General features: G+C 44.2%; 1 long non-coding RNA gene across 1 annotated transcript in view; it reads left to right on the top strand.

The window, feature by feature from the left end:
* The window catches only part of LOC132461806 (uncharacterized), a 44,920-nt gene that overhangs the window by 13,186 nt on the left and 6,781 nt on the right, over nt 1-24,953 (top strand). Inside the window, exon 2 of the long non-coding RNA XR_009526681.1 lies at nt 12,079-12,151. This is a non-coding gene — a long non-coding RNA (uncharacterized LOC132461806). The remainder of the gene's footprint in view (nt 1-12,078; nt 12,152-24,953) is intronic.

Genomic DNA, 24,953 nt, shown 5'->3' with positions numbered 1-24,953 from the left:
TTTAGATTTCAAAATACATTTCCCTTATAGATGCTTCCCTGAAACATGTCCCATATTTCCATAGTAATTTTCATTCTCTTTATGCACGCTTATAAAAAGTGAAGGATTTCTTTCACTCACTATTAAAAAAGAAATTCATCAAAATAAGGAATAAATTGCGATCCACACACAAAACCGTTCGAGTGATGAACCTTCAAGCTTGTGGTATGGGGTGGAGGGACAATGTTCAAACACAGTGAAGCAGTCACTGATTGTTTGGCAGACACAATGCCCGTTCTTTCTTACCGCGCTGATTCTTTGGCTTTCCTTCCTCTGGCTTTGAATTTGCTCATTTTCTGCCCTGGCTTGGCCCCCCTCTCTCCTCCGGTTGCCCCCTGGATTGGCCCCTGCATAGCAACTTGTCACATGGAGCATGGGAGCTAGCTGCTCTCTCAGGACTCAAGTTCTGCATTTACATGCGATACCTTGTGGTACATGAGATTGTAACGTGTAGTATGCAATTTTTTGGGGTCTTTTTTTAGGTCTTTCATCTTGTTAACAGTATAATAAAGTAATTTATTAATGCTAAATTAACTGTATGTAAGGCTTTATGTTATGTATACCTTTGTTAAATCTCCCATGGAACAATGTCAATCTAGAAAACAATGTAGTATATTTTAGTTCAGGCAATCATTTTATTATACTAAGATAAAATGTACTGATGATACAATTATATTCAAACCATTTTTCACTTCCCTTGAGATAATCTTAAACACTAATCAAGTGAAATTGATTAGATATAATTTAATAGTGCAAATCAGCCTTCTTTTAACATGATTTGTAAAACCTTTCTTGACAAGGATTATACATTTTCTTATTTGCAAGAAAAATTGGGATAATATGCCACACAATATTGAACAATGTTGATATATTGCAATGGATTGTCTGCACTTTTTGGTTTAGGCTGTTGGTAAGTGTCAAACTCTAACTGTCCTTTGCTCGTCGTTTGCCTGTTGGAGCAAAAAAAAATTATTAGAAGCACAAACACAGTACTGGAGATAAATACAATAGAATAATTTAGAATTTGGATTGTGTGAAAACAAATGTAATTGTAAGAAAATGTATGTGGATTTCTAAAGTTGAGTCCAAATGTAGTATAAAAATTGTATACATTTCTATTGCATCAATATCATGTTTGGTAATTAGTTTCACAATTAATTAAGAATTTGTGACAGAGGCCACAATGTCAAAATTAATTCATAAAGTGGTACATTTATATATGCTAATTCGTTTGAACAGAAAATAAGGTTATCTTATTGAAACGAACACATTTTGAACCCTTTTTATCCAAAAGTGAATTTTGGAAGGTTGTCATGTTGAAAAGTCATTAATTGAAAGCTTTAGAAGCAAGAAGGCAATTACTCTTCATGAATATTTAAATGTGTTTGATGTCCTTCAATTTTACTTATCTAGTATTCATTATTATGTATTAATTATATCCAGGCTCTCGTTATTTTTGAATATTATATACATTTTAGTTCCTCAGTAAGGTTTGTAATATTTGTGTTAATTTAAAAAGCAAATTTTCCGAACAGCCAGAATGAATATGGAATATGGGAAAGTGTTAAATCTTCAGACCTTTTTTGCTCATAGGACCACTTTCCAAAATATCCCATCCTTTCACAACCCCTTACCATCCATCTAGAGAAAGCAAAAAAAGAAAGAAGAGAAAATAATGTTAAAACGTATTCTTACACATAACACTGAAATGAAATCTCAGCTCTGGCCCACATCACACACACACACACACAGACCTGCGTGAAAAAAAAAAAAAAAAAGCTTGCTAAGCTATCCGTTTCACATACGCAGGGACAGAAGGTTCGATATTCATTCGATCGATGAATGAAAAGGCACAATGGCAAAATCGGACGGGGCTCCTTTTCAAATCCACGTCTCCAATGTCCCCCTCCCCGTCACCCCTCTGCAGTCTGCAGTCGCAGGGCGGCCGGAGCGGCAGAGAGAGAAAGAGAGAGAGAGGAGAGCAAGGGTTACATCAAGGCTGCTCCCTGGACCGTGCAAACAAGTCTAGACCAGTGACCTGTTCAATGGCTCCTTTTCAGGAGCGGGGGCAAGTTCGCTCAGAGCGAGGAGAAAGGCAGGCATGCTCTCTTTTCAGCGGCGAAGCAGCTCACAGCCCGCAACCGCCAGGAGGTAAGGAGGGCCGGGGGGGCAAGCATCTGCTTCCATGGTTACGGGCCGGGTATGGGGACCCTACTATTGAGGAGCCTCCGTTCTCATGCTCCCACAGAGGCAATGTCACATCTTTAAAAAAAAAAAAAGAGAGAGAGAAAGAGGGAGAGAAAGCGGCAGGGCCAGGGCGAGGACCATATCCACAGCAGCACAGAGTTGCTCTTTGAGAGGGAAAATAAAATGATAGCACATGTCTGCTTGTGGAGGAGAGCTGAGGAGAAAAAAAACACAGAGTTGGGAAACGCTTTAGTGATGGGGGCGGCGGCATGTGCTGGATAAAGAAAGAAATGCGTCACATGATCGTAGCGAATCCTAATTCAAAGTAAGATGTATGATGTTTTTTTGTGTTGTTTGTTTTGGTTTTGTTTTGGTTTTGTTGTTGGCGATGTGCGGTTCTGTTTCTCTGATGTATGTCAGTGGAGGATTTTTTTTATGGGCTATTGTGTGGAAAATTGTATTGTTTGGTAGAAGTCAGTAGCCCAGATGATTTATCCTCAGCAGGGGCAAAGGTCAAGGTTTATGTGTTGAACTCTTTTGTTCTGCAGGCAAGGATATTTTCTTCTTCTTCTTATTCCTGCTTCCTCCCATGCCTTTCCCAGTTGTAGACTAATTTAGTAGAAAAAGCTGAAGGAGAATGACGAGTGATTGAGTGGCCTGAGTTATTCCCCGTCGTTCATTCGTTTTTTGCTCTTTCACTTTTATTTTACTTTAGGAATATTCTTGAGATAAGCTAATGGAAATATTAAGACTTGGTAAATATTAAGAAAAATGGTTAATAAATGAAGATGTCTTACTCTGACCACACACAACCGATCAAATTGATATGACCTACGAATGTATCCCAAGACAGTTGTATACGTAAAACAGGACAAAAGTTGTGTTTATTCTCGCTTGTCCTTTTTTTGCCGGTTTGTGTTTGGTCACGGGCTGGACACAGGCTGTGGGTCTCCAGTTGAATGGACACTTTTTTTGCGGGTGGGAGTGTGTGAAAGGGGGTGGGGGGGGGGTGTTTCTTGACCAAGGCGTGGGGAGAGTGGGAGGTGTCGGTGTGTTGGAACGTTGAATTTGGTCATGCAGCTGACGCCTCACCCTCGTAGCGCACTCCAAACAGAAGGGACAGATGGTTGGGCCCCGAGGAGAGGCTAGGGGCCGACGGATTTGCTCCCAGACCGTGGGAAAGTCTTCCCTGGACTTCACCTGCTTAGGGAGCTGTGACTGGATTAAATAGCAATGAAAGAAATGAGAAATAGAGGAGGAGAAAAAAAAAAGTCATGCAAAGAATTGTGTACAATGCTTTGCTAGGAAGCTAGTTTAGCATTAGAGTACAGAGAGATTCGGGAGTCCATTGGAAGTGTTTTGTCATTTGTATTTGTATTATTTCTTTCTTTCAAATAACACAAAACCTCTCTGTCAGTGTGTGTGTGTGTGTGTGTGTGTGTGTGTGTGTGTGTGTGTGTGTGTGTGTGTGTGTGTGTGTGTGTGTGTGTGTGTGTGTGTGTGTGTCTGCGTGTGTGCGTGCGCATTTTGAAGGCAGCCGGGTTGCTGGGTTCATTCTGTTTTAGCGTGTGTCTTGGTTAATCCTAATTGAAAACAGTTGATGGTTGGATTGGAGGGAAGTCAGACAGCATGTTCGACCATCTCTTACTCTGTGTTTGATTATCTGTTGCACATGCAGATGACCATGTGGGCTCTTTTCATACATTGTTTTGTGAAAAAAAAAAAAAAAAAGAATGAGATCATTTTTCAGGCCTGCTTCTGATTGATGTCAAGAGGCAAACACTGTTTGAATTTACGATTTTCAAAACCACAGCCTGTACTTTTGATAGATTATTATCAATTTGAAATGTGCAAAAACGCTTTAAGGATTTTATCTTTGCAGCTGTTTGACAGCTTTAAAAGATGTAGCTTTAAAGCCAACATAAAGAGATATCATTTCTTGAAGTTTGATGTAGAAAACGGATGTTGAGAACTTAATTGAAGATGTTATTTTTTTTTTTACCAAATTAGCATTGGATTTTGTGGTTATTGCATATCAAAACAATCATGATATTAGATAGAAAATAGGTAAAGCCAGCTTCCAAATTTAAACCCTTTTTGATAGCAGCAGCATTATGATTTTCCTAAGCAGAAAATGATTAAACTTGACTTGATTTAAACTTGACACACTGAAAATATAATGTATTACCTTATTATATAGTATAATATATAAAATATATAATAATAGTCCTCAACATCACAATATCTGTAACAGGTCTTTCTGAAAGGTCTTAGTTGGAACCGAAAGATCAGATTCATATTACTTGAGAATGACACACACACTCAAATACCAGCTTTTGGCTTTAAAAGGGCATTATCTCACATAGAACTAGAGTGCATTAGAGTTCACTTTGGGTTCGAGTCAAGTGCTCTCAATCTGAGAAGGGTGTGTGTGTGTGTGTGTGTGTGTGTGTGTGTGTGAGAGTGTTATTTGGACAGGGGGCAAGGTGTTAATCAAATGTGGTTTTGCAATGCCTACAACACTGTACTTGTAGTTTATGGCTTGTAATATGATACTTCCTTAGGGATACCCAGTAGCCGTTTCATTTTAATGTCCTCTCTTACCTTTTGGAAAATGAATTATAAGGAAACCCCCCTAAGTCATTGGTCCATCAACACAATGGATCGTTTAGATTTGGCCCAAACTGCCGACAGTCCTGTACCAAAAGATGAGGTCATATAGTGTATATTCATTACACTTGAGAAAATGGCGATCATTTTCATACCCCAAATTTTAAAACATTGCTAGGCCCTAACAGCTCAAACCAGCTGATTCCTTAGTACTATGCTACTTTACTGTACAACTTTTTGAGTGTAAACAGAAAATCACAGCGTTACTGAATATCCAACCACAGACAAAATTTAAAATGTATGAGCATGCATTCATTTAAACCTTCATCCCCCATTGTTGAAGGATTCTTAGTTCATCGTCTGATGAATGTTAATTAGGTAACATGCCCTGTTTTGCATTTGTTCATACAACTATATAAATATTCACTCAAAGACATTTTGTGCTCCAGCCTCACTGACCTGTTCAGATCATGGTTTATTTTTATGGCTGTAATTTGCCATTGGCCCATTGGTTTGGATTCAGAGGCCCACATCATTAATCACGGAGGCCATCACTGCAGTATAATTACACTTTCTCTTTGTGTACCCGGCAACGTGTTCTCCGTCTCTAACTTGTGTACGCCGCGACACTGCAAATAAATTCACTGCTGCGCTCTGTGTGCAAACACAGAAAGAAACAAGCAAGCCCTTTCATGTCATGACACTAATGTGAATCGAGAATTATATTGACCTAAAAAAAACCTTGTCTTTTACGGATAAAAAATACAACCAACAGGGGCTAGTATACGTCCAACCAACTAGCTCACTCAACCACCATGTTTTGCATGGATTGAGCCCACGAGAAGACCTCTTTCAGAGGAACGTGTCGTTTGAAGGTGTTTGCGACAATTTAAGGCAAGGGGGCTGACAATAATGGAAGCAACAGACACTGCAGGAAACAAACGCATCTGTGTGGGAGTTAAGGGGTGGAATGGGTGGCGACGCCGCGGAACCCTTTAAGATCATTATTCCACACAAAACAACCCCCCCGGGGAGTGTGACTCCACTCTGAATAGGATCTTCCGCGGGATTTAACGGGTTAACCGCGGACAAAGGGAACGCGGAGCATGTAGCCCAGTGTGGGGTGGGGTAGATGGTTGGTTGGCAGTGGGTGGGGGTCTCTCCGGCGACAGCACCAGGACTGCATTTAGAAACCCCTCCTCTGTCCTGGTTTGCCCCTGCCTGAATTTATGGCTCACTGCAATATGTGGTCTAAAAGGTCTGGGCCTCCAGGGTGGTGAGGACGGAGCCACATGTCTCTCGCTCTGGGATCTCCTTCCCAGTCCGCCTTTCCAAGATGCTTGTCAAAATACACCCACATGCTTGTTTCCTCAAGCCATCATCAGGGACTTTGACAGCAGGGCACATGGCACAAGTTTAGCAAGGAGATGGTAAATCAAGACAAGCAGTTACATTAATTGACTGGATGGACGTGAACCTTGGACCGAGGCCTGATTGGAATCTCCCGTAGATGGATCAGGGTGTTGTTCTCAGCTGTTTCACAGATCATATGATCATAGCATGTTTCGTCTGGGCCAAACAAACCAAGCCCAACGTCGGGTTGAGCTGTACAGCTTAGCATTGACACTGATTGGCTTTGATTCTCACTCAGGCATAGCTCGTTGAAAATGTTTCCAGAGCTTTGACAGAGATTAATTAAAGTGCAAACCATTGAATATGCAGACGATATTTGTCTAGAGTTTCCGAGGGATCCATAATGGTTAACATATTCTCGGGAGGTCGATGAATGTCTAGTTTCTAAGGGGTACCTTGTGTTTTCGTTTGACATTTCTTGATGATCTGCAGCGAGACATAGTACATATCATTTATCTTACATCATTTGTCTTATATCTGAGATACATTCATATGTTTTAGAAAGTTTGGCTGTTTGCAAAAAAACGGTCAATGAAGGAGCCCTCTTTTAAGTATTCATTGAGCTCTGCCTCAAGTCTCTGGGTGTCCCCAGTCATTATGGCTTAATGGATGTTTTGAAAGTGATGTATTGCCTATTCGCCCATCTGATTTACCTGCAAATCAACTCGTCTCATTGGCTGCTTCAATAGCCCTGGACGCTATTCACATTTAAGCTTTGTAATGTTAAAGTATAGCTATGCTCAGTGAATCCTTTGCAAATCATGAAATATGAATTCATGTCCCTTTATTTTCTGAGTTTTACTTTATTGACTTCTGCCTCTTAATTGTGCATGATTGTTTTTTCAAGAGCCTAATTAAAGTCTTGAATCAGCAATTATTCTTTCCATAGACACTAATTTGTTTTATTTCTAGTGGGGTATTTTCCTTTGTCAGTCAATTGGTTGGATAATGAAAGCTTCTGCAGGGAATTATTTTGGAAACAGAAATAGTAGAGACAGGCTGTGAAAAGGTATCATTATGAGAACTGCTCTTTCTGCCTCTCCAATGAGATGGAATCCTTAATTCACTCGATTATAGTCTTCTCCTCTGGAGATGGCATGCGACAACGATTTGTTGGATAGATTATTCATTGCTTCATTGAAAATGACACCCCTGTAGCTAACCTTTTGAAGGAAATGACGGAAAGAAACCAACATTATATTTATTGAATTCAAATTTATCGTACATACTCAACAAAAAACGAAAAAACAAAACAATATAATGGTATACAACTAGCCTAGATGTAAGTTAGACCAAACTTGTGTTCTCAGCTCTCAGGTTAAGATTCAACATACACAAACGTTTTGCAGTGCTTTGGCATTGCACACCAACAAATGTAAAGTAAAAAGATAAAGAAGTAATGCTTTTTAGTTATTTATTTATGTTTCAACAATAAATTAAACAATGTCTTTTCCTTCCGAAACATGGGAATGTGCTTATTCCAAAACAATCTCAATAAATAAGCCTGAATTTCCTACTAGGTTGTTATTGACATCCTATACCTATTTACTCAGAGGTAAAACCATTTTATATGAATTATATTTCTTAATTTTCACGTTTAAATCATCTCACTCGATGCGTGACACATTAACAGTTGTTGGTCAATGTTCCCAGGAAAAAGTTCTAGGACAGCAAATAGGGCCACTCAAGTTCTGCACTTATCCTGCAAACTGTTTAAAAATCTGAGTTTATTGGTTTATAAATCTATTGCAACGAAAATAATTGTTGAAATACCATCTTTTCGCATTATCATATATTCTTTAACAATTATTTGATCATGTTTTTTACATTATGACTCCTAAATGCTATGAAGTGCATGTCAATCTTAATTACATTAGTTGAACAATTGCATAGCCTTGCTGTATAAGCAAAAAGTTAACTACTATTTGCATATATTATGATACGAGGAAACCCAAATTAGCCTTTTACTCATTTCGATCCCATGCATTCCATGCCGAGCTGCATGATTGGAGCTGGTGGGAATGAAAGCCCCACATTAGGTCCCGAGGCGAGCCGACCATGCCGACGATGCTGTGCTCTTTAACATCTCAGGACCAAGGTGCTGCACAACGCAATCCATTTTAATTGTCTTTTTTATTAATTTGAAATGCACAGGTCAATTAAGAAGATGCATTTCCCAGGCTTTATGTAATGTCATATTTATCGATCCATAGGGGTTGCTTTATGCACTCATTTGTAGGATACATTTATGTTTTGAAACTCAACCGTTTGGAATTCATTAAGTATTGATCCATTTAGAGATGGTAAAAGCCTGGTCGGATAGCAGTCCTATCGGAGGCAGCGTAATCAATTCTGTGCCATTCAGAAACCGGTGCCCTTTTACTTGGTTACAGTTATGCTTCAACATTAGCTCCTGCTGCAAAAAACTGAACATACATCAGGAAACATAATGAAGTGTAATTGCCCTGCTCCATTTAAAATATCTATATTCTTTTAAATTCATGCATTTGAAAATTCAGGCTTTATGGTCAAGACGGAACCAACATAACCATTTGTCTGCACTTAGCCAGCTTCCTGGTTATAAATCATTCCAAATATTTTGCTTCTTTTGTTTGTGTCTGCCTCAGCTTTTGCTGTAACTGCTCCAGAAGCCCAATTCCCTGATTCCTGCCTGCCATCCATCCCTCCCTTTCATCTGATTGGCTCTAGCATAGTCAGTAACAGCCAATAAGCCATGAGGAAGATCGTAGTGTTTAGTCTGGTGCTAGGCAGTAGGATCAACAAACAGGTGGGTCAGACAAAGTCATTGTCCCGGCTGGCTGCGCAGCAAAGCTTTGTTAGAATTTAAAGCAACGACACACTCCAAAAGACTTTCTAAATAACATCATTTCTATTTCTATAAGTTTAATACTTGATCATTAAGAGATCTGACATGACCAAACTGAGGATTTTACATGTGATCTCCCACGTGGAAACCCCACAAACACCAATGGACTTTTTTTTACACAAACTCTCAGTTTTAGCATTTAGATTAACTCATTTTAAATATTACTTATGGAGGAAAAGCCTTATCAGGAAAGCCTGTATGAATTCCAGTATTCAGCTGTTGCATTTATTCTTGGTATATCTCTCTTCAGCAAATGTATCGAGTTCATCCTCAGAAAAATCGTAAAACTTTAAACGCAATAATGTATACTTTGTAAGTGTTGTTTTTTAGTTTCTGTTGAGCAATGACATACATTGTAGATCTGTTTATAAAGGAATAGGTTATTGAGTAGATCATCAAATCACAACGTTAGCCTTTTAAATCGTTAAACCACCTGTGTGCCATTTCACCCCTCTTGCTACATTTTCAAGCTGCCTTGACCTTTACTCCATTTGAAAAAGACAAAATAGATACATAAAAAATATAAATTAAATAAATTCTTCTTAGGTTACACATAATAACCATGTGCATTCACTGTTTTCGATATGATGATCTGTCACAATATTTTATTACATTCATATTTTGTGGTCTGTTTCCTTCCATCCCCAGACATATGGTCTATGGATCTCGTTCTTAAGTGGATGTGTTCGTTTCTCTCCCACTCCCACACAGAAACCATACAATATTTAATATTGCCTGTTTGACAGCTTGACTCCACCCGTCTGATTTGCAGTGGTATATTCCATCCCAGGGGAAGGCCCTCCCCCCTTCCACAGCTACTATCTCATCCCCAACCCCGATCTCATTTGAACTTTGACCCTGGCCCCCTGCCTTTCAGGATATGAAATGACCCCCTCAGTGGCAGAATGTTTTGGAACAGTTTCAGCTAAGTCTGTTTAATGGAGTCTAGAGCAGGTGAGCCTTGGAGGCCCCAGCATGGCTCCTTTGTTTAGGATTCCTCTTCCCTTCCACGGGCCAAGACACCACAGCAGTTAGCACCCCTAAGCACCACACATAATGAAGACCAACCATGCATGAAACATTATTCTTTCATTTAGTTTCTTCTGCTTATTTTGTTCTTGTAATTTGTAATATTAAGTTCATTATCCTTTATAAATTATTCGGTCTGAATGTTTGACCGACTCAGCTCCCACATTGATTGTTTTTATAAAACAAGCTTGGGAGATTGCGAATGAAATAGTGTGACATCCTCTAAGGATTTAATAAAATTGGTTGTTTCTGTTAGATTGCCAATCTTGATGTTACCTGGGGTGGGTGGGGACTTTGATTCATGAAACACATCACCAGTGACTAATGTCACTGTTGTCAGTCAAGCCGATTTGGCTGTAAATCATAATCCCTTTTATTGTGTAATTTGGCAACATTTTATTACCTTTTGCCCAGACTCCTTACTGGGAGGTATCTGATAAATCCCTGTTTCAGAATCATGAGAATGCAATCTTTGTGGTCACTCAAATGTCAGCAACCAACCCTAATGGACTGCCAAATCTAAGCAGAAAAAGGTCTGAATGTCATTTCCCTAACCCTCCTCATTCGCTATGTAAAACAAAACAAGCGATTGGATTACATGATGAAATCTGAGGCAACCAGCATGCCCATAGAGTTGATTTTGGAAGTCTTGGAGAATTCCTGCTCCACATCGCATTATCCTCTCCTTTGCCCCACCTCGGGGTGATGGGCAGGCTGCCAGGTGAAGGATGCCATGACTCCTAACACCACCCCTTCTCCCTACCTACCCCACTTGGAAGGTGCCAATTTTTTGGTTGGGGGAAGTGTGTGTGGGGGGGGGGGGGGGGGGGTTTGGACAAAAGATGTCTTCACAATGTCAGGAGAATAATTGCTGGGAATGCTGTGGCTTTTGGTAGGAAATCATGTGATGTTTCAAGCCAAGGTTTCGTTATTGTGCCAAGCAAGAGAAAGGCAAAGAGAAGAGGTGAAAAAGAAAACTTGGAAACCGATGCCAACAAAAAAAAGGCTTCTATCAAGTTCCTCTCTCCGCCCGTTCTCGTTCGGTTACCGAGAAAATGGCGGATGGAGCCGTCTTGTCAGCCAGCTAATTTAGAAAATGCCGTGCAGCTTTTCGGCTTGAATGTTTTCCTGCACTTTAAGAACGGACATTTCCTAACATTTAGTAAAGAATGGTATGAGCGGTAGTGGAAAAACAATGGTCAGATTGAAAAAAATTTACCTGAGAGGAAATTAGATGAGGAAAAGACAAGAGATAGTGAAAGTCTGGAAATGGCATTTGTTCCCACTCTCCGCGGTTGCATACCTGTCTTTGTCGCACTGCGGTGGTTGGAATATTCGGGTGTTTAGGACTCTGGCATTGGCACGGTTAATAGTAGCTGACCGTGGTCTGCTTGATTACACTGGCATCCCTCTCAGCCGGTCTGATTTATGCAGCTCCTTGCCATGGCTCTCTGCTGCCCGCGGTCTTGGCTGAGTTGCTTAAACCTCTCCCCACAAACGCGGCGCTCATGGCCGCGGAGAGGACCGAGAAATGGGATTTCTGGGAGCCTCTTTAGGATAACAATCCACAAGAGTTAGTTCTACATTATGATAAGGACCGTGGATCTAATTTTATTTCCGGGACCCGGTGAGAAAAAAAGCGAGGCAGAGCACATTTCTTGTTTTACTTTGTCTCTTTGTTGCTCAGACACTGTGCAGACACAATTACCGGCTCTTGCTTCCAACTAACGTGAATATGCTTTAATGCATAATCTCAATAGTACTTCACTAAGCACAGTGCTAATAATTTGTCAATTGTATAATTTCTAATTAAAAGATAATTCATATTCTGTAGCATAATAGGCCTCAACCGCATCCAGCAATGTCCCTTTTCATTTAGTTAATTATGGCTTTTGTTTCTTTTCTGTTTTCAGAGGGAGAAGAGTGAAAACTTGAGCTGCCCTGGACCCATCAAGAACCACTGAGGCGAGACAGATTCTGAAACCGGTAAGTAAAGAGAAAACTTGTCTTTCTTTCTCGGTGGTTGGATGAATGGGGCAGATTTGCCTTATGTATCCTCTAAATACTACAAACCGTCACTAGGCTGTAACGAGCGAGATGAAGGGTCAATTTAATTCTGTGGCTTCCTTGTTATTGTCCTGGTTTATTTGAATGCTGTGGAGCGGATACACAGCCCAGACAGTGATTGTAAGTAGTGAACCAGGCAAGGGTCCTTCAGGAGTCAAGTGCCGTTTCTTCCTACTTGGCTTCTCTTGCAGTGAAATCATCCCAGGGGCAATTACAAGTATTAACACAGTTGTCAGGTCACATAAGCTGGGACAGTGATGTTTTGCCTTGATATTTTTGCTTTCATTATTTTGATACCATTTGCTATTTAACCATTTGACACAAACCCGTAGATCCGATCTTGTGGCAAATATGACAGCACAAGTTCGCTTCTGCAGGTCTCTGTCATCCTGGTGTGAACTTCGTCAAACTGCTGTTTTTGCAATGTAATTTGATAATGTTGAAAATACATATTCATGGATGAGGAAGGAAGGCATTTTATAGTTGCATTTTGATAACATCTTAAAAAACAAAGGGCAAAATGCTTGACCTGGTACCCTGGCATGATTGTAACGCATACAATTCATTTTCTACGTAAATCATTAAAAGACTAAACACAGGAAATGAGATGGCAGAAGTAGCTTTTCATGGAGCAAGGAGTCAAGCGCCCCCTGAGGGCAGAAGCCTAGTCACCCTTGGTTTAACAACCAGACTCTGGAAGATCAAGGAAGGCCCTGCCTGGCGGTCTATGACTATGCACTGCATTATACTGCCTCAGCAGATCTGTTATGTCACCTGGAGCTCCATGCAGACAAAGTGTTTTAAAAGTCATGCAAATTATTCCTACAGCTAACAGGGAGCCATTGGGGGGAATCCAGGATTTGCGCACCTGTGATGTCATCTATTATAACCTGTGTTATCCCTGGCTGCTGCACGGTGGACTAGGTAGGTACTGAGAGAGATTACGATAGTCCAGCAGTGAGGAGATGAGGGTATGGACGAGGTTAATGGTTAAAATGGGATTGTTTTGGAAAAGGTTCAGAGTTGCGGGAAAATTAACTGGCTAACTTTCTTGACCTGATGTTTAAAGTCTTATTACGTTTCTGGGTTTTCACAGAGGACCTGGCTCATTCGCTTTAATGCTGGAACCTGGTGGGCAAAAAGCCCTTTTTTTGGTCTCATTATTTGGTCCAGTTAATAATAATTGCCTTCCTCCATCTAATAATAAGATTGTGATGCATAGTAATTTTAGTATGCAAACATCAATAAAAAACAAATACACAACTTATAATAATATTGAATTATTCTTGAATTATTTAATTTCATCCTCCCAAACCAAACCCTAAGGTACAAGTATGTGGAACCTTGACTGGGTAACATGAGGTTTGTTATGTCATAGAGATGGGAAACTTGTGAAAATGTGTGCATCCGGGTTGAGGTAGTAGGTTGTATGGTTTAGAATTACACCGTGGGAGTTGACTGTACAACCTTCTAGCTTTCCTTGGAGTACACGTACGACATCAAAGACTTGACTTAGGTTTTGAGCTAACAGCTTATTTTTATTAATATAATGGTCGTTCACTGCTCATTATCGATGCTGTTGCTCCATAGCAGATTTCTTTTTTCTTGCTCTTGCCAACTTGGGGTTCATGCTTCGTAGTTGACCTTTGCTGACCTTTGCGGCCGAAACAATTCATTGAGCCTCTGTTTGATATATTTTAGACATGGTTTCCTTTTATAAAATAAAAGTTTACACAGTATTGATCAGGTTGGTGACCTTGTCTCCACTGCAATGTTATCCCTCCCGTACAGTTTGTTAATTCACATTATGTGTTGCTGATCTTGAAGCAGTGGTTTATTTGGATAAACACCAGTATTTTGGGTTAATTTTGTCGGTTGATGGTCCAACAGAATGCCATTAAAGACCTGCTTAGTCATTTGGATGCAGAACATTTTAACCTTAATGTTAGAGCGGTGATAAATATTGCTCCTTCCTTTTAAAGGGCATATCTCTCAATAAGGCAGAGCTGAGTGGTAGAACCAATTTCACAGTATAGTGGCTTTACCCCTCAAACCGAGCCTCAGGCTACTTACGCCATGGTACTCCATCTTACCAGAAGTTTGTTCAACGGGGGGGTCATGCCATCATTTAAATGGCTTGTGAGATGTGAACTACTGGCAAACTTTATGACACCCAGATGCGTGTATATAAAGTATACAGAGTGAAATAGACAGAGTCATAATACATTTCAGCTGCTCCGTTTCATACACTTCCTGAGTGTACAAATATTGCCCTTTTACAACATGCGCATTTGCACTTTATATCGGAAACTTTTCTCTGAGATTTAGAGGTCTGTTTCGAATCCAGTGACGGCTTCAATGTCTCTGCAACTGAACAGCCTTACTTTCGACCACTGAAACGGTACCTTTTTCGACATGAAAAATAAAGAATGTTTATGCTTTGTGTAGTGGGCCTTGTGACATATTGGATGGTGTTACACACAGAGAGCATTTATGAGGCAAGATCAGGTTTCAGGTTGAGCTTGGCCCTCTGACACTACAGCCTCTGTTTACTGTAGATTTGTCCAATTGGCTCATTGCTTCTGGCTTCATCTCTACACGACTCCACCCCACAGCTTGTAAAATGACTCCAGTTCACTAAGGAACATGGACCAGTGGCTCATCTCTAGATTTGCCAGTTTGTTACACCTCTTACAAGCTTGATTTGAAAGTGCTGGAGAAGCATCACTATATATTCTGTTGCAGTTATTTATCCTCTTCAGCAGGAGGGAAGGTCATTTCTAAGTAGACTCACGTTTAGGGACCATTAATGTATTCTCTTAGCTTTTTGGCAACAATTCACTTTTACATTTACAATGTTTTTAATACACACTTATCCATTGTTTGTTGGGCAGTCCTTTTTAGAAAATGTGTACTGTAATCTTTGTATATCTTGGTTGTTGTTCATTTATAGATGTCATATTTCTATTTTGCAATTTATCAGACTTACAGCAATAGCCAAGTTATGACCTATATAAGACATGAATTGTGAAAAACCCATACCGCAGACAGAATGACGATATGCATATAGCTGAAGGACCTGCTTAGCACGAAACTTGGTAAACCCTATTCAGAAATGGCACCTCCATGCAGATATTTGAAGATGTGTCTGAGATGGACTGCAGCCACATCTGGCATTGATATGCAAGTCAAAATGCATTTGCAGTGACCACTCCTGATCGTATTTCCCTTTGCCGCTCAATATGCTAATAACTGTTCACCCCTTTCCACAATGTTTCCATAGAGTTGGCAGACATCAGGCAAGGCTAGCTGGAGTGGCTTCATGGTAATTGAGCCGCACTGAGATGTGGATTTTTTTCTCAAATTCATGTTGGAAGAATCTGGCTAACACAATATGCGAACATGCAGGGTTGATTTAGTCGATAGAGGTTAAATCGCAGTTTTAATGATGATGTTGGCATGTGAATGATCGCATACTCTGAGCGATGGAATGCCAAGTCAAATACCATCAGGGGTGCATGTGGATTCAGTCACACTTGTTTTTTTTTGCTAATCATTTGCCAAAATTGACAAGGCCACAAGGACTGGCAACAGTTAACCATTTCTCCATGCTATTTTGTTTCTGTTGCCGAATGTTTTCAGTTACAGCTCAGGTCAGGTTGACAACCTGACCTGTAATTCAGCTATTTATTAGAAAGCACCTTGAGCTGCTTCCAAATGAGCCCACAGGAAATTGTGTAGTTCAGCTTTCATTGTGGTGATATGCCCACACCCTGAGTGTGTCATAGATTCTGTGCTCATTCTTAAAGTGCATTAGGAGAAGGGTATATCCATGGGAACTGTAATCCATTCATCAACTTTCATCACTTCTGTAGTCACTTGTACAGATAATGCCTGCTCTTCTCAACCAACTGAAATCAAGGTAGCAAACACCTGAGTTTCTACTCACACACACACACACACACACACACACACACACACAGCGAAAATACTGTTAGCTTCATCATTAATTATTTCACGTGACTACTCATATAGTACAGCCTCCATTTCCCCAGCATTTGAACATAGCCATGGGAGTAGGGCAGCAACAAGCTTTGATTAATTATGAAAAAGAAGAAGGCTTTCTGCTTGTCTTTCTTCACCAACCAACTCCAATGGTTCTTCCAGATGTGTTGTCGCCATGGAGCGTTGTGCTGGCTCAGCACTCATCCGCTCAGCTGCCCCGGCAGCAGCGCTAAAAGTCATTGGTTCCAGCTGGGTTGTCATTTATGGGATGGCTGAACAAATAAATTATGGGATTAGATAGCAGGCGGATAGGGCCTCCGGTTTTTTCCTGAACACCCTAAACAATCGTTTCTTGTTGTTGCTCCTTGAGCTCGCCGTCCCACAGCCTTAGTGTATTTGAAAGATGTTTTTATTCAAATATACAACGTTAGAGCACTTTTATTAGACTCCAAGGCAGACACGTGTCATTCGTTATAAGGTAGTGCCGCGTTGTTGATGATGATTGCTTTGTTTTGCCTTTTTCTTTGGTTGTTTAGAGCTTCTTGCAAACGTGTAACCTATAGACACACAAACAACACACAAACACAGGCAGCCATGGCAACCCCTGATCTCTTAAGATTTTAAGAGGCGTACGCTGCAGCATAGACACACATGAGCTGGAGAGGCAGCCAATGGTCTAAGCACCTTTTCTAACAATGAGATGACACACACACACACACACACACACACACACACACACACACACACACACACACACACACACACACACACACACACACACACACACACACACACACACCCGGAAGAAGCAAACTGGATAAAGAACCGGAAAACATTTGTTTCTAGGCCAGTGGCTATTTCTATCATTTTCACAAATATCAGACTCATCCACGAAGGCAAGTGTCGTTGAATGTCCCAGCTGCTAGGAGGGAGCGATTCCTCTTAATGCGGCCGAGATAATGGCAAATGAATAATCATAACACACCAATGGCAGACGGGGGGATGTCATCGATCTGTCTGGACCCAGCCCCTCTCCGCCTGCTGCATCAGCCACTCTCCCCCTATTGATACGCTCTTGCCCCTTGACCCCTGGGACAGATCAATGCCATTGATTGGAGAAGGGCAGGGACAAGGGCAAGAACTGCTGACTGGCCCGACAGCCAGTGTGACAAGACATGATCGTCATTAATGTCCCGCTGGCTGGCTGGTGGGCTGGCTTGCCGGAGAGGCGCTGTGCATCGCATATTCTCTACCCCCCCACCCCCTCCCCCTCCCCCTCCCCCTCCCTCCGCCAGCCCCCTCCTTCACTCACACACTTTCCACTCTTTTTCTATAGCTCTGCCTTCTTGCTCCAGTCCTCCATTCTCCATCCTGCGTTTTCCACGCTGTCTGCGACGTGGCCATTGTTTGACTACCTGTCTGTTGCATGAGGCCCATCGTCTGTGCCACAGATATGGATCAGACCACCGAGCTATTTCGGGCTCTTTGTGTAAAAAAAACCCACCCAATAAAACAAGTCATTGCGTCATGTCAAATGGCAGCACCCATGTGCCATTCGACTTGAATCAACTGCAATCCTTCCGGTTCACATTTTGGTTTATATTAAACCAAATATTTTTTTTTCGTTTAGTGTAGAATACAATGTACTTGGGTAGTGGTCTGTGCTGCCATTGGGCTGCATTGTCTTTGCTGTGGGATGGGGGAAATAACTCGGCGTCATCCGTGTCTTACCGACGCAAAACAAAGACGGAGTGTGGTTACGGTGTAGACTGTTGTTATCTGTTAATGCAGTTTGTCACATAAAAATGGATGTCATTGCATTACGTGGCTTAATTACACTCGCGAGCAACCTATTTTTAGTCTAGACCGACGAAGTGAGCGATTAGGAGATGGGAGCAATATATTTGTGTGTGTGTGTGTGCGTGTCTCTGTCTCTAGGTGTTGTGTGTGTGTGTGTGTGTGTGTGTGTGTGTGTGTGTGTGTGTGTGTGTGTGTGTGTGTGTGTGTGTGTGTGTGTGTGTGTGTGTGTGCGTGCGTGCGTGGGTGCGTACCGAGGCGAAGGGCGGGGGAGAGGCGGCAGCTCCAGACGCTGCAGTGACATGGCTGTAATAGAGCTGATTGATCACTCCCCAACACACTCTCACACACACACACACACACGCGCAGAAAATAGCACACCCCCAAAGCCCCTGCGGTCGCCACCGCCATCATCAGGCCAGAGACTTACCCTCCCCCACTAGACTTCAACCTGGTCACGGTATTGACATTGGCCGGAGCATTCGTTCTCACCTCGACAACGAAAACGCTTCTGTTGTTCTGCCGTCGATGCCGCAGCCGTCGCCATGTCCTCACTTCCTCGTCCCTCCCGTTGACCGCGGACCTCGAGGAAGCATAGGGCGAAATGACATGGAGCAAATTCATCCCCTCTTTCTTCCCTTTTTTCCCCTGCACTGCGACAGAGCTCCCCCAAACCTGCTGTTTTTTCCATTTGAATTAAAAGGGCATAATCAATCAATGATAACATTTGCAGCGCTCTCTCCCTGCCCCCCTCCGCTGTCAGACGGGGTCACAACCCTAATCTATCGCTGGGTGTTGGGGGGGGGGGGGGGGGCGATTAGGCGCACAGATTAGACCAAGCCGTCTCATAAGGAGAAGCAAACAAACACGAGGGCACGGAAACCCAACGCTTCGCCACGAGCGCTCCGTCCTCTCGCTCTCCTCCCCAGACAGGACGTACAGCAAACATCTATCAAGCGTTAGAGTGCGACAAATATACAAGGCTGCGAAAAAAGCCGGATAGTCGGATAGCAGACGAGGAAATGACGTTATATGACATTTAACACAATGGCCAGCGATGGACGACGATTTTTTGGTTAGTCCTATAGTAGGAGATCGGTCAAAGCTTTCCCCTGATTAGAGATGCATTATAAACACCCCACTCAGCCCTGATAACCCTCCCCCCTCTCCGTACACACACACACACAAACACACACACACACATACACATACACATACACACACACACACACACACACACAGACACACACACACACACACACACAGACCCATACATTGTTGTACCTAAAAAGGTACAACAACACTCATTCCCACTTGCATTGAATTCAATTTAATTTGCCCATGTTATACTAAACTCGTTGCAGTGCTACAAAGGACCTATCCATCTTCAGCTTCTATATGTGTGTACGTTTGCATATGAATATAGAACATTTTGCGAAGTACGTTATTTGATCTCCCCCCAAACGAAAATTTAAATGAAACAATGCCCTGCGGACCTGAAAATTGTTTCGTCTGTGTGTTTATTGTCTCGGAAGGGAGGCGTCCGAATGTGACGGCGCTGTCTGTCGCCCAGCACCCCGTTGTGTAGCATGGTCAAAATGTTTTGACAGTAACTGTTTGTGCTCATGCTTGACGTGGCCCTGCGTCGCAGTCTGCTGGCACATCCTGTCGGAATAAATTAATAAATCGGCACATGTGCCGTTTGTGTCCACGGAGGTGGCCCGATTTCCGATTTCTTAATTTCTCTATTTATTATTATACATTATTCATTCAATCCTTCTTTTTGTTTGTTTTTTTCCCGCTCGGCGGCATTGTTGAAGTATCAGAGAGTGCGTCATTTGTTTGGCTGTTTGTTTGTTGTCGCCTGTCTTCCTGTTTGTCATCTGTGCCATTGGCTGCCAGCAGTGTTTTCTGTCTGTTCAGGCTGTGCCCTGTTTGTGTGTTGTCTCAGATGACTGTGTTTGTTTCCTGCCTCCAATATTGTGTCAGAGACTATGTCTGTCTACAGTCGCACAGGACTCTCTTTGTGCGCATGTCTGTCTGTCTGTGTGTATGTGACTGTCTCTGTGTGTCTGTCTATCTGTGTGTGTGTGTGTGTGTGTGTGTGTGTGTGTGTGTGTGTGTGTGTGTGTGTGTGTGTGTGTGGCTATGGGTACGCGTCGGATTCATGTTGTGTTGTGCTGTTGCGCGACGGCGGCGAAGCGCTAGAGCGCATCTTCCTCGGCAGCCAACCAGTTAGCTGCAGCGTGTCTGAGCGCCGATGGAAAAAAAAACACAGAGAGAGAGGGAGGGGGGGGAGAGAGAGAGAGAGAGAGCGAGAGGGAGAAGGAATTGATCAGCGCTGGGAGGAACGTGTGTGCCGGCAGGCGCTGGATGGAGGGTGTGAGAGGAAGAAAAGGAGAGAGATAGGTAGGTAGAGGCGAAGAGAGAGAGAGAGAGAGAGAGGGAGCACGAGGGTCTTTCGCTGCAGACTTCTGCTGCAGTATCTCACATTGGGGCGAGCCGGGAGTACCAGACAGCCAGCCAGACAGGTGGAGAGACCTGGTGAGATGGAGCATCCAGGCGCCTCCACCCTAAACGCTGCTGTTGGGGTTGGGTTGGCGGGGGTGGGGGAGAGACAGCTGAGGCTGGAGAGGCGGCAGCTTTTGGGACGGCGGGACAGGGGGCAGGTGGGAGGGGGGTGGTTGGTTAGGGTAGAGGTCATGGCGCGTGTCTGTGTGTGTGTGTGTGTGTGTGTGTGTGTGTGTGTGTGTGTGTGTGTGTGTGTGTGTGTGTGTGTGTGTGTGTGTGTGTGTGTGTGTGTGTGTGTGTGTGTGTGTGTGTGTGTGTGTGTGCGAGGGACTTTGTTTGTGTGTGTCTGCAGGGTGCCAGCGGTGGTGATGGTGAAAAGGCTTTTCTTGCATCATCTCTTCCAATTTCATTCTGGTTATACGCGTATGTGCATCCGTGTGTGTGAGTGTGTGTACGGTGTGTGTGTGTGTGTGTCTGGCTAGGGGGGAGGAGGTAATAGATGGCCGTGCGGCGACGCGGCTAGTGTCTCCACGTCTGGAGCCGAGGGGGGAGGGAGGGAGTGATGCGGTTGGGGGGGAGGGCTCGCGTGTGTGTGGTGGTGGTGGGGGGGGGGGGGGGGGGGTTGGTGTCCCACCTCACTAACCTGCGCCGTCTGGCTGCTTCTCCCAGCCCCGGCGCGGCGCGTTTATTCTGTCTCTCGCCTTCGCTCTTCAGAGTGTTGTTTTCTTTCCTTCTTCCTTCCTTCATTTTTTCCCGCGGCCACCATCGCCTCTATCTCCTCCTTCCGCGTCCTCGTCGGCACAAAGATGGATGACAAAGAGACGTCGGTCGGTGCAGACTAGAGGCGCGCCGCGCCGCACCGCGCCGCGCCGCGCCGCGCCGCGTGCGCGTCACGCAGGACTCCACGGGGGAGCGTTTTTTTCCGGAAGCCTCCACTTTGCCAGGCATTCCCCAGAGAGAGAGAGAGAGAGAGAGAGAGAGAGAGAGTGTGAGCGGCATAGAGAGAGAGGGAGGAAGCAAGGCAGAAATGTATATGTCATTTTTGTTGTCTGAGGGGGAGGAGTTGTGCGTGTTAAGGTGGGGGGGCAGACTGGTTAGTATATAGGGGTGGTTTTGTTTATTTAGAGAGGGGGGGGGCAGCAGGGTTGGGTAGGCCGGGGTACCTGATGGACTGAGGTGACATGGGAGTATTTTTTACAATGTCACAGAGTTTGCAGTCGTGTGACGGGGCAGTTTTGCGTGCGCCCCCCCCCCCCCATGTGAGTTGGGTGTTCCTCTCGGATTCCGACGCGTGTTGGGAGCCCAGGCGTGTGTTTGTGTGGCTGTACGTGACGCTCGTCCATGTATGACAGACGCCGGATGTCTGTGACAGTGACAACTTATTGTTGGGGCCGGGCCCCAGTTTGGTGGCTACATGACAGGTTCTGGTGGTGTGTCTGTCTGTCTGTCTGGTTGGAGTCGGGGAGGGGGGGGGGGGGGGGGGGGGGGGTTGGGGTTGGCGGGTTCAGTCTGGACAGTAAAAAAAAAAAAAGAGAGAGAGAGAGAGAGTGAGCGGGGGAGAAAGGGGGGAGCCACCACCAGTTCTGGAGAAAGCTTTGTGCAAACCGTTTGCTGGAGACCAGTCCTGCGCTTTTCCTGCCGCTGCTCTTCCTTTAAAAAAGGAAAAGATTCAGATCCACACTTTTTAATGTGGATTTTTCTTTAATTATCATACTCTTCCTCCGTCTCCTCGCCTTCCGCCCTGCTGACCGATTCCGACGTTGATGACTTTCAATGATTGATAAAAATTCGCGCCGGAGCGATTTTTTGTGTCGGCATCCGCACCCAGAGCCAGTGGACCCGGGGCGGCCCGGCCCGACCCGGGGGCCGGTGGCGGGGTGTCTGGCTCTCCGCCGGGCCGTCCCTGGCAACGGCACGGACAGAGACAGAGGGTCCCGCCAACGGGGGGGTGGGGGGGGGGGGCTCGGGCAGACCTGAGAGGGAGACAGGGGGGGGAGTGAAAAGGAGGAAAAGGGAAAGAGTAATCTAGACTGATGATCAGCCAACGCTCTGAGCACAAAGAGAGCATGCGTGGCTGCGGGGCTGATGGGGAGATGGCGATGGTGGAGGTGCAGGGGGGGAGGTGGTGGTGGTGGTGGTGTTGGAGGCGTGTGGGGGTGCCGGCGGCGGCGGCGGGGGGCTGGGGGCTGGGGGGGGGGGGGGGGGGGGGGGTGGGGTGTGAGGTCCTTTGCCGGCACAAAGGCTAGTTAGCAGAGAGCAGGCAGCGTCGGATCCCCTGTCTGCTTCTGCTCCTCTCTGGCTGCCGATACCACCGACCGGGGCTGCACCATGGGCTGATTCAGGTCTCACTCTCTGTCTGCCTCTTTGTCTCTCAGTCTGTCGTCGGCCGCCGCCGCTGTCCTAGCCAACGCTGTCTGTGTCCCTTTTCTGTTCATTAAGTGTCGGTTTGTACCGTAAATGCCGCAATTGTTTGTGTCGGTCTGTCCATCTTTCAGTCTCCGTCTACCTGTCTCTTGTCTGTCTGTCTCTGTCCGTCTCGCTTGTCTGTCTGTCTTGTCTCTTTTGTGCATACAGGACGCTGAAGCAGCTTGAAGGAAGATATTAGTCAATCTGCAGACAACCTGGACGAGCACCGCCTTTCTTTGTTCTGTCAGGGGGCAGATGTTTTACATTTTTTATTTTTTCATGAATGAATTGATTTGGTAATTTTAGCCTGGCACTGCCTTCAGCAGGGATGGAGGGGCATCTGTGTGTGCATCTGTGTGTGTGTATGTGTTTGTGCGTGCGTGTCTGTGTGTGCATGCATGTGCACATCTTAGACAGAGTGTGATGAGGTAGACTTGAGGACATGCCCAAGAAGAAGAGAGAGAGGGGCGGGCCACTGCCGGTGCCTGTCATTGGCCTCCTGCATCCCAGTGGAACGCCATTGGTGCTTCACCTGCTCCCTGAGACCCTAACTTGTGAGCTCTCTTGGTAAAATATCACGGGTTAGGCTCTTGGGACGCGGGCGGAGGGCACAATCGACCTTCAACCGACACCGCCAGCGGGGTGGAGTCACGGCGACGCCTGCCTGATGACCTGCTGCTAAATGATGACTTGAGATCTGTTTAAGATGGTTTATACAGTTTGGGAAGGGGAAAGTGGAAAAATTGTTAAGGATAATGAAGACGGGGGAATGCGGAATTGTTCCATTTTCTTTCCGTGTTCCCGGGGAGCCGCGGCCATAACGATAAAGAGTTAAAGTCGAATCACAGACATGTTTGTAATGAAAGCGTTGCCTTTGGTTCTGCCCGACAGAACCACAGAGAACGCCATTCGCCGCCGTCAAACTCGAGCGTTGACTATCATGCTACACCATTAGGCATTCGCATCGCAGCACCGATACCAGACTAGACTGCGGTCACACACAGTGCGTAGGTCTTTGTTAATAAAGATTCCAATGCGACACACGCAATCACTCCCATTTTTTTTCTTTTCTGTTGTTTACCGACATGGAGACCAGGAGGACCGCTTCAGGGCACACCTCCCCCTAACCGTGTGCTGATTAAACTTCTGTCAACATCGGCAGAGCACAGACGCACGCCAATATATTTGATTAGCCGTTAACAAATCGGTGCGTCCAAATTCGATCACTCTCGCTCCAGTCGCCCGGCCCCAGACGGATGTGTCTGCTGTCGCTGTCTTACGCAGCGTGGTGACTCTGGGTTCTGGTGAACTCATTCACTGGATGACTCCGGCTTACCTATGTCATCCCCTTTGTTTCCAATCACAGACAGACAGACATTCGGCCACACACACACACACACACACACACACACACACACACACACACACACACACACATGTGCGTGCAGGAATACCGGAATGTCATGATAGCAAAACCGTGGCCGTCATCCGTGTAACGTTGATTATGTAACGATACGATAGAAATTGTCTCCCTGGGTAGACGTTGATAAAGCAGACTTTATTATCACACTCTCATTTGAGAGTGTGCAAATATTTTTCAACTCACTACAATTTATTTCGTAAATCTAGATGTGATGCTGTCAGTAATAAATAAATAAAATCCAGCAGTACAACATATCAAAAGAGGCAATGTAAATAATTGAAATACAGTATATCAAAAATATAGTGATAAATATGTTATATGTTTGTGTGTTTCTGTACTGCAAATATCAGTAGTCCAAACTTAGAAGCCGAAACATTAAAGCAATATGTTAATTATTGAAGTGTCACAGCCCATAATTTGGGCACCATTGAAAAATATCACAGATTGTAGCGACCGTATATATTGTCATAGTGTCACAACAACAAGCTCCCAAATTTGGGCTTGCAATTTTCAACTCCAAGTGACACAAATAGATAATGTGATTCAGCCAGGCTGCACGTCGAACAACAAAAAAAGAGG

This window comes from Gadus macrocephalus, chromosome 7 (genome assembly GCF_031168955.1).
Source record: "Gadus macrocephalus chromosome 7, ASM3116895v1".
Lineage (NCBI taxonomy): Eukaryota > Metazoa > Chordata > Actinopteri > Gadiformes > Gadidae > Gadus > Gadus macrocephalus.
Note: the sequence above shows the minus strand (reverse complement) of the source record. Positions and strands in the feature narration are given on the sequence as shown.